Below are 12,265 nucleotides of genomic sequence, written 5' to 3'. Positions count from 1 at the left end.
TGTGCCCTCATTAATAATAAAAATAACTGCCATCAATTGAGCACTTATCCTGAGCCAGATACCAGGCTGAGCACATGACATCTTTACAGCTCTGTCTTTTGTGTTTTTTGTTGTTGTTGTTGTTGTTGCTGTTTTTTCTTGAGACGGAGTCTTGCTCTGTCGCCCAGGCTGGAGTGCAATGGCACAATCTGGGCTCACTGCAACCTCCACCTCCCAGGTTCAATTCTGCCTCAGCCTCGAAGTAGCTGGGATTTCAGGCATGTGCCACCACACCTGGTAAATTTTTGTATTTTTAGTAGAGACGGCATTTCTCCACGTTGGCCAGGCTGGTCTCAAACTCCTGACCTCAGGTGATTCACCCACCTCAGCCTCTCAAAGTGCTAGAAGTACAGGCGTGAGTCACCGTGCCTGGCCCTACAACTCTCTTAAACATAATATGTTGCTGCTGTCCCCATGCTACAGATGAGGGGGCTGAAGCTCAAGGTGGTTAAGTAACTTTCCCAAGACCCCCTAGCTGTTAGAGGTGTCCTGTGGGACTCTAAAGGCTGTGCTGAGCCTCTAGACATCCTTTAATCATGACAGCCCCCTTCAACCCTTGCAACCCCTATTTCAGAGAGAGGCTTTGCTTTCTGCACTGGCATCAGTACTTGGTAGAAACCAATAACATCTGTAAAGAGAGAGTGTGTCACCTTATCCTGGAACCTATTCTTGCTACCCTTGATTGCCACCACCAAAGCTCAATGTGAGCCACCAGGATGACATTTGAAGATAAAGCCAGCACCAGAATGCAGAAATCCAAGATCTCACTGCCCCACCCAGAAACAGAGTTTCCAGGATCTTAGGCTCACCCATTGCAAGGTGAGTCCTGAGGGTGACTACATGCAGGAGGGAGGAGGGAGATTCTTGGCAGGAGAAGGGGGAAGAGAAAACAGGGTGAGGAAGGGAGGATCTGTGAGAAGCGTGTGTTTTCTCTGCACTAACCAGACCCTAGGGTCTCTGCCTGCCAAAAAGGCTCAGAAGAAAACATTAATTCAATACCACACATTTAATTACACATGAAATGGAATGTCTTTAAATGGAAAAGAATAACATTCCTGGAGCTCCAACTGTGGGTGTTTGAAGTGGCAGGAGGGAGAAAAAGGGCCAGCTTTGAACCTTTGAGGGGGAAGGAGACCACCAAGAGGTCTCCTTCAAGAGGGCAGGGCCCTGCCTGAGCTCAAAATACAAATTTCTGCTAGCCCTCACAGAACTGCCCTCACACTTTCTCCTGGCCTCCTGGCTGGGTCTCACCTCATACCTTCTATGAATGGCAAGCAAGAGGAGCTAATTGCATATGGTATTGCATAAGAGCATAGCCAGGCAAGCATGTGCCCTGGCCAGCTACAGGCCCTTTGTAGGGGTCTCCAGCCAACCCAGTCAGTTCTCCACCTGGACAGAAGAGTAGAGCATGGCTAAACTATTCAAACCACCACTCCTGCAGAGCCATCCCTGGATGATTTATAGACTATGAGAAAAAAGAGCATCTCCTGGTTTCCTGTAAAGGACCTTTCTAAGAGAAGACATTTTGAAGGCTGGAGATCGAAGAGAAAAACTGCAGAATTTTTTTAGAGGTCTAGAATTTAAAAATTATTAATCAAGGCCAGGTACAGTGGCTCACACCTGTAATCTCAGCACTTTGGGAGGCTGAGGCAGGTTGATCACTTGAGGTCAGGAGTTCAAGACCGGCCTGGCCAACATGGTGAAACCCCATCTCTGCTAAAAATACAAAAAGTATCCATGTGTAGTGCCATGTGCTTGTAATCTCAGCTACTCGGGAAGCTGAAGGAGGAGAATCGCTTGAACCTGGGAGGCGGCGATTGCGGTGAGCTAAGATGGCACCACTGTACTCCAGCCTGGGTGACAGAGCAAGACTGTCTCAAAAATAAAGAAATAAAATAAAATTTAAAAAAAGATTAATCAAATGGGGTAACAATGACTTGGGAATGGATTCCAGGTTGAATGACCACCAGCACTGTTTGTTGCTATTGCTGCCCTGAGGCCAGGTTGACTCAGGATTTTTTACCTAAGAATAAGAACCTGGATCTTTCTGCTGGCCAGCCCATGACTCATCCTTAGGCCTTCTCTGGATTAGGGCTTCCCTCATACATTTTTTTCAGAGTTTGACATCTTTGCAAAGAGGCTCTGAAGGGTGCTGGCAGTTGCACAAGTCAAAAGGCCAAAAGTCAAAAGACATGTGTTGCTCAAGTTCATAGTCTGGGCCCAGCACAGGGTGTGAGACCAAGTAGGTACTCACCAACTATTTGATGAATGGGTGAATAAATTAAAACTCTCCCTGAAGCACTGCTAGAGACTTTAGCAGGGAAAATAGTGCAAAAAGGGAGGAAGAAGGGAATCTGGGGGAGTGGCATAAAGAAAGGAAAGATGAGTGAGAATGGGAAAAGATCCAGGAAGTTCCTAAGAACAGATTTATTTATGTCCTGGCTCTGAGGAACCAAGATCGTATTGAACCAGGAGAGTATTGAGACCCACATCCTAACCCTCAGTCTCCAGCTCCCCAGACTTCTAAACAAAGCACCTCCATGTTCAGCTATGAAGAAGCTCAGCGAACAGCAGGTCCCACTCTGAGGCACGTGTGCACCCTTAGGCTAGAGGTAGTGGTCTAGGACATCGAGACACTGTGTTCCCATCAAGATGAACACACAAATAAGACACCCTGCTGTTTCTGGAAGCAGTGAAGAGAGAGGATCAGCAGAGGACTGTCTGTTCTGGGGCAATTTCCAGCTCACGTTTCCTGACACAAGAAGTTCAGAAGCTGAGGCTGAAGTTCAGAAGTGTCCCTGCTCCCCGGTGCTACTCCACTGTGCTCCCACCATGAGCTCAGACACCGACCAATACCCAGGCCCCCAATGTCAGCCTCCCTAACCACAGTATGACTGCCCTTTCATACCCACTTTCTGGTCTCCATATTCTGTTGGCCTTTCCTGTAGCAAGAGTACCTCTGGCTCTCATTAAGCAGTGACTGCTTCAGCCAAGAATAAAGAGCGAAAGAACTCCCCAAGGAGAGCCATCTGGAATTGAGAAGTTAGGTGCTGAAAGATGAATCTCAGGCTCCGACTGAGAATCTGTCCCTCCGACAACTTGCTGGGCTCCCTCTTTCCTCTGCCTCTTCTGGCCTGACAGTGACAAACTCTCTTCAAAGTGCCCATATGAGGGTCACATCCCACCTCTCGATCTCCCCAGAGGCCTTTCTTTTCCAGCTACTACCCGGGAATACTGCCTTGGCCTCTCATCCCTGGCATCTGACTCTGTCCCCCAAGCCCTCCTTGTGATGTCACGTTCTCTTCAGAACACACAGAGCACAATGTGCTAAAGGCTGTCCCTTCCAGCGCCAGAGCTCTGGGCCAAGACATAGGCTGCAGGGCACTGGAGCCAGGAGATGCAGCTCCATGCAGAAAGTCTTGAGGTCAGGAAGAGAAACACCTGTGAGGACCACAGGGTGAACCATAGAAGGGGAGACCAGAGGATCCCAGTCACCCATTCGCAGGACACACCATTGGCCTTGACAACTACCCACAACCATGGGTCCAAGAGAAAACTGAGCTGCTTCTGGCAGGAGAGGGAGAAAGGGCATTATTTGATCTGTATAAGAGAGGCAGCAGCACCCCCCAAAATGCAACAGACACAAAGAAAAGAAGAAAGGACAGGAAGGGGACCTTGGGAGCAAACAACAGGATCAGAGTAAGAGGACCGAGAAAGAACATGGCTTTGGAATGAGGCAAAACTGGGTATAAATTCACACTCAGGCCGGGCGCGGTGGCTCAAGCCTGTAATCTCAGCACTTTGGGAGGCCGAGGCGGGCGGATCACAAGGTCAGGAGATCGAGACCATCCTGGCTAACACGGTGAAACCCCGTCTCTACTAAAAAAATACAAAAAACTAGCCGGGCGAGGTGGCGGGCACCTGTAGTCCCAGCTACTCGGGAGGCTGAGGCAGGAGAATGGCATGAACCCGGGAGGCAGAGCTTGCAGTGAGCTGAGATCTGGCCAGTGCACTCCAGCTTGGGTGACAGAGCGAGACTCCGTCTCAAAAAAAAAAAAAAATTCACACTCAAGGACACATCCTCAGAGGCGGCATTTGGCAATTTACTAAACCAGTCTCAAATGTTGTTTTAAGGAGTGAAATTAAGAAAATATCCACCTCATTGACTTGCCATGAGGATTCAGTAAAATTATGTGTACAGTCATACATTTGGAGCATGTTGAAGGAGCTAATGCCCATAAAAGTTTAGGAAGGAATATGCCAATTTCTTCCTCTCACCTGCTCAAACCTGCAAGGATCCTCACTGATTATTGTCACTGTTATTAAAGTGCTTACTGCATGGTGTTTTGATATCTTTAAATGAAGTAAGAGATTAAGTGTTTAAAACAGTTGGGAGGCACATAGTAGGTGCTCAATAGGCCTTAACATAAAGTATCTATGTCTTCAGGGCAGTTTTTAGTCTGATATTTAAGAATTCTGATAACCTGATAACCTGGCCCAAATCCCCAGGCTTCATCCTCACAAATGCGTTAAATAGATCTAACAGATGGACAGGCTGGCCATCCACTGTCCTCTGAGCAACCACGTGAGCTCGTGCCTATGCATCTGTGTCCTAGCTTTCCTCCATCTGGGGTACCCGTCCCCACTTCCACTAGTAGAAATCAACCCAATCCCCAACACCGGAAATAATCCTGCGTTATCCATAAGAGAGTTTCCTGATCTTTTCTTTCTCTCCTCAGAATGTCTATTCCTTACACAAAAATAGGTGTCCTGGGACCACCTCTGCTTATTTTGTTGCCCCCTACATAAACTCACCTCCTGGACAGCTCAGAGAAAACCAGCTCAAAGCAACCTTGCTGCCTAACTAGAGAGAGTAAGTGGTGTTGGCAAAGATCAGCATTCGATTTTTATGTGATAGAATTTAGTTATACTGAGGCATAAAATTCCAGTTCATCTGTGGACACAGGCCAAGCCCTTAGACTTCCTACATTCACCAGGTTCCAAAATAAAAGCTTGTTGGCCTGAAGAAGTCTGTTTATCCTCATTCTTTCCCCCAGCGATGAACTTAATGATGGAAAGGATTTTAGTTAATGCACAAAGGACCCTAGGAAATGAACAGGTCACCCAGTGAGGCCTTCCACAGAGACTTGGGAGGACTTTCTGTGGAAAAGCCTAACTTTACTCTTGCTTAAAGCAGAAGGCTCAAACACCAGAGCGAAGATGATGCCCTGCTTCTGAAGGGAATGGAAAGCAGGCCCAGAATCCATGGAAAAATAGAAACTAATATTCCCATGTGGGACCCTTAATCCTAAGGGTCTTTCTTCAAGAAAGACTTGGCCAGGTGTGGTGACTCACGCCTGTAATCCCAGCACTTTGGGAGGCTGAGGCAGGTAGATCACCTGAGGTCAGGAGTTTGAGACCAGCCTGGCCAAAATAGTGAAAGCATGTTTCTACTAAAAATTCAAAAATTAGCTGGGCATGGTGGCACACACCTGTAATCCTAGCTCCTCGGGAGGCTGAGGTGGAAGAATCACCTGAACTTGGGAGGCAGAGGTTGCAGTGAGCCGAGATGGCACCACTGCACTCCAGGCTTGGCAACAGAGCAAGATTCTATTTAAGAAAAAGAAAAAGAAGAAAGAAAGAAAGAAAGAAAAAGAAAGAAAGAAAGAAAGAAAGAAAGAAAGAAAGAAAGAAAGAAAGAAAGAAAGAAAGAAAGAGAAAAAGAAAGACAGACTCCTCTTTCCTCTTCTTCCTAAAGTGCTTAAAATCCGGTCTAGTCGTGAGCTCCTAGGACATACACGTGCCCCCCATGAAAGCGCTCTTGCCCTTGCACAACAGGGAAGCTCCCTTGGGCAACTCGGGTTGCCTCAGTGGGGCTTCCTGTCTTCCCTCAGCTGTGCGGAGAGGCGGTGGTGATCAGCCTCCCTGCGAACCCCCACCTCCTCTCCCTGCCCCGGAGAGACGGACAGCTCCCTCTCCCTGCCTAACGCAGCCCAGCTCCCACAGGCTTCCTCTGGAGCCCGGGTGACACAAATTTATCTTGGCTGCCAGCTCACCCTGTCCGCACTCCATTATTCTCGGCACCATCTCTTTCCATGTGACCTCTGCATTTGGACACCATTTCCATCAGACTCTTTTGGAAGTCCCTGAAGCCCACCCTCCGCAGACTGAGGAGACTGTCCAGGAGTCCCAGGAGTCCACGCTGGGCCCCTTTCAAAGTGTATGTTCCCATTTCCCACTCCCACTCCCGGAGCCAGGGCTTCTGCCAAGCACCCTTGCCTTTCCTGCCCCACCTCCGCCACCCTCTCTAAGCCTCTCACTCTGGCCCTCACCCTATATCTAATGGGGAACAAGGTCTGAGGCCAGGGCCTGCGAGTCCCAGCCACGCCGGCCCTCCGCGTGGCAGCCTGAGCTCAGCGCAGCCAGCAGATTCGTTCCGCACGGCCTCCACGATCCCGGATCCCTGCTTCCCCCTGTCGAAGTCCACTCACTCTGCCAGGTGTTTTCCCACCACATCCTCTGAGCTGACTTCCAAGAGTTTCTCCCACACCAGATGTTAAACAAACTGGCCGGTGGTTTTCTGGCCTGTCTCCTGAACCTCCCCCACCCTATAATTCTATAGAAAACGACAAAAGAAAACCAAAGAAAAAGAGCTGGTGGAATTACGAGTGCCCCTATCTGACCCCTGGAATCCCTCCCCTGGCTTGGGGGTCTTGTATCAGATCCATTTGTGTTCACCAAGCTCTGAGTTTGCTGCCTTTTGGGCACTAGCTAAAGTCATCGCAAACACTTACATGGATGGTGCTTTGGACCAGAAGACAATTCTTTATTGTTTTCCTGGTACTAACAGAAACTGAGTCACATAGAGAAGTGTGAGGTTTCAATGATGTCAATGCTATTTGTTCTTACTAGTCTCTAGGAAGATCCCAGATATTGGAGGTTAAGTGGTTTCTGGGACTGACGGTCAGTGGAAAATAGAAAAGGGAGAAATCTTCACTGAATATCACTAGACCTGTGCAGCTAATGAATGGCCACCTCTTATTGATAGGCCTGGACCTCCTTGGATGGCCCCAGAAGAACCAAGGTGAGGTCTCTGGGGCATCAGCCTTAGGACCACACATCAAACACACTTAGGAGCCCCAAAAGGAGTCATCCTTCCATGCTCTGCAGAAGGACCCCAACTCCCCTTTCTTATCAGCCTTGGGGATGTTTCCGCTCTCCTTTTTCAGAAGAGATTGCTGCTTGATATGGTGACATCTACACATTGTCTGCATGCTGTGGCCTCCCTGGGAATAGACAACTCCACTTTCTCTGCTTTCCCTGGGAACAAGATCTTCCTAGCCCCCTTGCCCACCTGCCCCTCCTCTGTGGGGGTTATTGACCTCATTGCCAGCCTGTTCTTTGCTGCCTTCTGCAGCTGCTCTGCTCCTGCCAGACCTTTTCAGTGTGTGTGTGTGTGTGGTGTGTGTGTGTGTGTGTGTGTATGCATGCATGCTTTTTTTCTCTGAAATAGATCTTTATTGTAGGCTCTCGGGCAGATGTGAATGGCTCCTTGAGCCTCCACTGTGCAGGGTTCAGGCAGGGCCCACGGCCTGGGTTGCCATCCCTCTCCTGCCAGCTCTCTGAGAGGCCAGCCCTTGACCTCTCTTTGTATAGTCCTACAAATTCCAACTAGGGGATATACGTGAGATGACATATTTCCCACACCAGCTCTTTACCCTAGAAACTAGCCCTTTCCCTCTACGTCTCTTCTCTGAGTACTTACTCATTTTTCCATTTTCAGTACAAAAAGTATGGAGGCTGAATGACAAGACAGCTATACCTCATGCCTCCTGCAAATGTGTTTTGTGTCAATTACATATGAATATTATCCTGTATAACTTCCCCTTATCTGTGAGATTTTGGAGCAAATATATGTGAATCTCCACTTACTCCAGGTCGTGACTTAGGCAGAATGAGTTAGGAAATCCAAGTTATAAAATCAGGAAGGAATTAAATATTTGGATGGAAGACCAGTAATAGGAAAAAAAATATTATCTGCAACAGAGCAAAACCACTTGATAAATGTTTCATTGAAGAGACTTCCCCCAGAAAAGTTTCTAGCCGGCCAGCATCTGGGAAATGAAATTTGCTGTTCAGTGCCCATGGTTACTAATTTAACGTGTGTGAAAAGCCATGTCATCTTTTCACCGGATGTGCTGTCTACACTATTTTCATTTAGTGGATGCTAAAAATAAACAGATCAATAAATAAAATCATCTATAAGTGCATCCATAAGTTCCCTGACAGCCACAGTATCTGTCTTTTTTAGTAAGTCCTTTCATTTCTCATGCACAAGTTGCACAATTCTTTGGCCATAGATTTCCCAGGAGTGTGGTAAAGAGGAGCGTGAACTATGAGATAGGGCACTCCCAGCTCTGCTACTAACTAGCTGTGTGACACTGGACATCTTACTCAACCTCTCTAATATGACATTGCATTTGGGAAGTGTGATCTACTGCTGACATACTTGTAAGCAAATGAGGTAATATTCATCTGTAAACCCCTTAGCATAGTACCAGGCATGGAGTACATGCTAAGACTAAGATTCATTTCTGCTCTGTTACTCAAGACTGCTCAGTTTGAGCTGCCTTGTGCCAGTGGACACAGAGACAAGCAGAAATTCAAAGGTCCTCCCTCCTGTAATAACACACCTACTCCACCTGTCCACCTGAAGCAGGAATTTGTCGGCAGAGGTTCTGCCTGCCACTTTGAGCTACAGAGAACTCTGACTGCCCCAGGCCATAGGTGCTTAACTGGGGCCTTTGCTCAGCTTACAGAGCCTGTTTGTTATCTGCTGCACGCTACAGAGGGTCAGGATATTTGGGGACATGGCATGGGTCAGGGAACCTAGAAGGCAGCAGGCAACAAATGATAAACTCATAGCAGGTGGAAGGCACACAGAGTGACCTTGCTGAGTGCCTTTCACATTGGCATAGAGAGCCCTATGAGTGGCTAAATGGGACTGCAGCAAGTGAGTAGCTCTGTGCCTGGGTCTTAACTGACAACAGGATGGAGAGAGTTGGAAATGTTGACCTACACCAATGCCTGTGAGTAACCCTTGCTCCAAACTTGCCAACAGGCACAACCATTGGCCCCATTCCAGCCCCCTGCTTAGTGGTACTTGGCTGAAAAGAGGCCAGTTCAACAAAGCAGATCATTGTTGACAGTGATGGAAACTAAGGCACCAACTAGGTCTCTCCCACTTATTTGCTGAGGGATCACATGTTGGTTCAATCCTTTTCATATTCAACAAATGTGTGTGAAAGTTTATAATGTGTGTCAGGAACTGGGCTAGGGTCTCCAGTAGGGAATAAGAGACTCTTCTGCTCCTCCTGGAGCTCATTGATCTAAAGAAGAGGATAGATGAGTCACCCAGGAAATTGGAATATATTGTAATAAGCCCCCTGGTGGGACAAGGAAAGGACCCTTGGGGTACTGGGAAGGTGTGTATATCTAGATCTGGAGGGGTCAGGATAGACTACCTACTCTCCCTGGGTCTCCATTTCTTTGTGTATAAATGTGAGAATATATGGAAGAATGACTTGCATGCAACAGTCAGATGGAAACTGTTTTTTCATCTTCCAACAACAGCAATAAAAGTGTAAAAATGCCCAAAGAACATACTGCAAGTTACTCCAGGTACCTACAAACTGTGCTGTTCTGGTTTTTATTGTTGTTGTTGTTGTTGTTGTTGTTTGAGATGGAGTCTCACTCTGCCACCCAGGCTGGAGTCCAAGGGTGCAATCCTGGCTCACTGCAACATTTGCATCCCAGGTTCAAGGGATTCTCCTGCCTCAGCCTCCCTCGTAGCTGAGATTACAGGCACGTGCCACCATGCCCAGCTAATTTTTGTATTTTTAGTAGAGATGGGGTTTCACCACATTGGCCAGGCTGGTCTCAAACTCCTGATCTCAGGTGATCCACCTGCCTCAGCCTCCCAAAGTGCTAGGATTACAGGCATGAGCCACTCTGCCAGGCCTTTTTCCCTTTTTTGAGATGGAGTCTTGCTCTGTTGCCCAGGCTGGAGTGCAGTGGTGCGATCTTGGCTCACTGCAACCCTGCCTCCTGGGTTCAAGCAATTCCCCCCACTTCAACCTCCTGAGCAGCTGGAACTACAGGCTCCCACCACCACACCCGGCTAATTTTTGTATTTTTTAGTAAAGACAGAGTTTCACCATGTTGGCCAGATTGGTCTCGAACTCCTGACCTCAGGTGATCCACCCGCGCAGCCTCCCAAAGTGCTGGGATTACAGGTGTGAGCCACCCTGCTCTCTTTTTTAGGGCAGGGGTGGGGTAGTCATTTAGGCAAAAACTGTCCAGAGAAGCCCACCTTGTTCTGGTTACCATTTATCAATTCTCAGGGCTGTGACTAAGACATCTCTCCACTGGGGGCATAGCAGTGGGTTTTATTGCCTCCTCACCCAATCCTCTTAGCTCCAGCCAACCCCACTCAGCATGACCCATGGAGTCAGACTGTCTGGGATCAAATCCAGCCTTCACTAATCATTTCACTCTGAGATCTTAGAAAAATTACCTAACATTTCTGGTCCTCAGTTTTCTTAGCTGTAAAATGGTATAATTATACTAGAGCCTGCCTCATAGAATTGTTTTGCGTACACATGTGTTAGCATGTGTAAAACACTTAGAAAAAATACCTATTAGGTAAGCATCAAGTCTCAGCTATCATCACCATGGCAATTGTCTTCATATAATTATCACCAAGAAGTTCATTATTACAATGCCTACAGTCCCTCAGCGGGAACATCTATGCACAACATCCCTGTGGGACATTGTGTGGCATCATTAAGAGACTGGACTGGACTCCAACCCAGGTTCCACTGTCCCTGGCTGTGTAACCTCTTTGAGCCTCAATCTCCTCATCTGCAAAATGGACTCATAAGATTTCCTATAGCACAGTGTTGTGGTAGGATTGAATAAGCTCCTATAGGGAAATCAGTCAGCACAGGGTATGGGGGAAAAAGGAACTTTTGGAAAATAGAGTGGCTATTTTGGAAAATAGAGTACAGTAATTACGTTAACACAGAGGAAACAAATGTTGTGCACTGTGAATCCAACTGTAATCACTTCTGTAAGGTGGGGTGACAGACTTCACAGAAGTGAGAACTAAGTCTTTTTACTGCTGCCTCTGCAGAGGATTGAATCATTTTAAGCTTCTACCAGTTCTTTGTGCTGCTGGAAGTTACACCTGAGGTCGACGGCACATTGTTTAGCAGAGCACATTAATTAGTCTGTGTAAATTCAAAAGTAGGCTCAGCTTGGGAAAGGAAAGAACTAAATTGCTCTGAACCTTAGCGTGCAGTAGCGGAATTTCCCTGCTCTGAACCTTAGAGTGCAGTAGCTGAATTTGGAGTGATGAGTGAAGGGAACTCAGGTGACTTGGGAGAGAACAAAAGGGAGCCTATAAGCTTGGGGGTGGCCTGTTGGTGGGGTGGCTGGAGGACTTTTAGAACAGAAATGTCTAAGAGGTATTACATGGGAGTTTGTGTTGATTCATCATAAACTTCCCACGTAACACTAAAATTACAGCAAAAGCCGCTCCACACACAATGCCACATATTAGTGATTTCAGGGGCATAAAATACTGATAAAAGGCGTGTTTCATTACAGGATGAAGATTCAGAAGAGCAGTGGAATATATAGGATGCTTAGTCTGTCTGTATTGACCCACTTCAATAAAAGCAAGAACTCTGACGATTTCAGGGGAAGAGTAAGGTAACTTCTGCCTGCCTCAACTCTGAGCATCCTTAGGGTGGAATGTCTATTCAGCATGGAGCTCCAACGATTTCATCTGAAGGATGCTCAGATATCATCTGGCTTGTGAAATCAGCATTGTTGTCCAAACCCCTACTTGGCATCTCTGTTTGCATGTCTAGTGGTCTTTCATGTGTAACACAGCCGAAAAGAATTCTTGCTTCTTCCCCTTGAATCTGACCTTCCCCAGGGCATGCCTATGTCATGCTAAGCAGCATTCCCATTCACTCAACGGTTCAGGCCCCTAACCCAGGAGTTTTCCTTGATGACTCTTTTCTGCACTGCTCCCAAGCCCATCAATAAATCCTGTCAACTCTATACTCAAACAATTCTCAAATCTGTCCACATCTGCAATAGACCTTCTGCCCCTTATCCTGCTGGCACCATCCTAGCTCAAGGCACAAGGCTCTCT

The 12,265-nt window shown here is 47.3% G+C and overlaps 1 protein-coding gene across 5 annotated transcripts in view; it reads right to left on the bottom strand.

Annotated features, from left to right (window-relative positions):
* Positions 1 to 12,265, bottom strand: part of NTRK3 (neurotrophic receptor tyrosine kinase 3) — a 402,524-nt gene that overhangs the window by 71,791 nt on the left and 318,468 nt on the right. The gene's annotated exons all lie outside the window — the stretch shown is intronic.

This window comes from Trachypithecus francoisi, unplaced genomic scaffold (genome assembly GCF_009764315.1).
Source record: "Trachypithecus francoisi isolate TF-2019V2 unplaced genomic scaffold, Tfra_2.0 Lachesis_group3, whole genome shotgun sequence".
Taxonomy (NCBI): Eukaryota; Metazoa; Chordata; class Mammalia; order Primates; family Cercopithecidae; genus Trachypithecus; species Trachypithecus francoisi.
The sequence above is the reverse complement of the archived record's forward strand: the minus strand, read 5'-3'. Positions and strand labels throughout refer to the sequence as shown.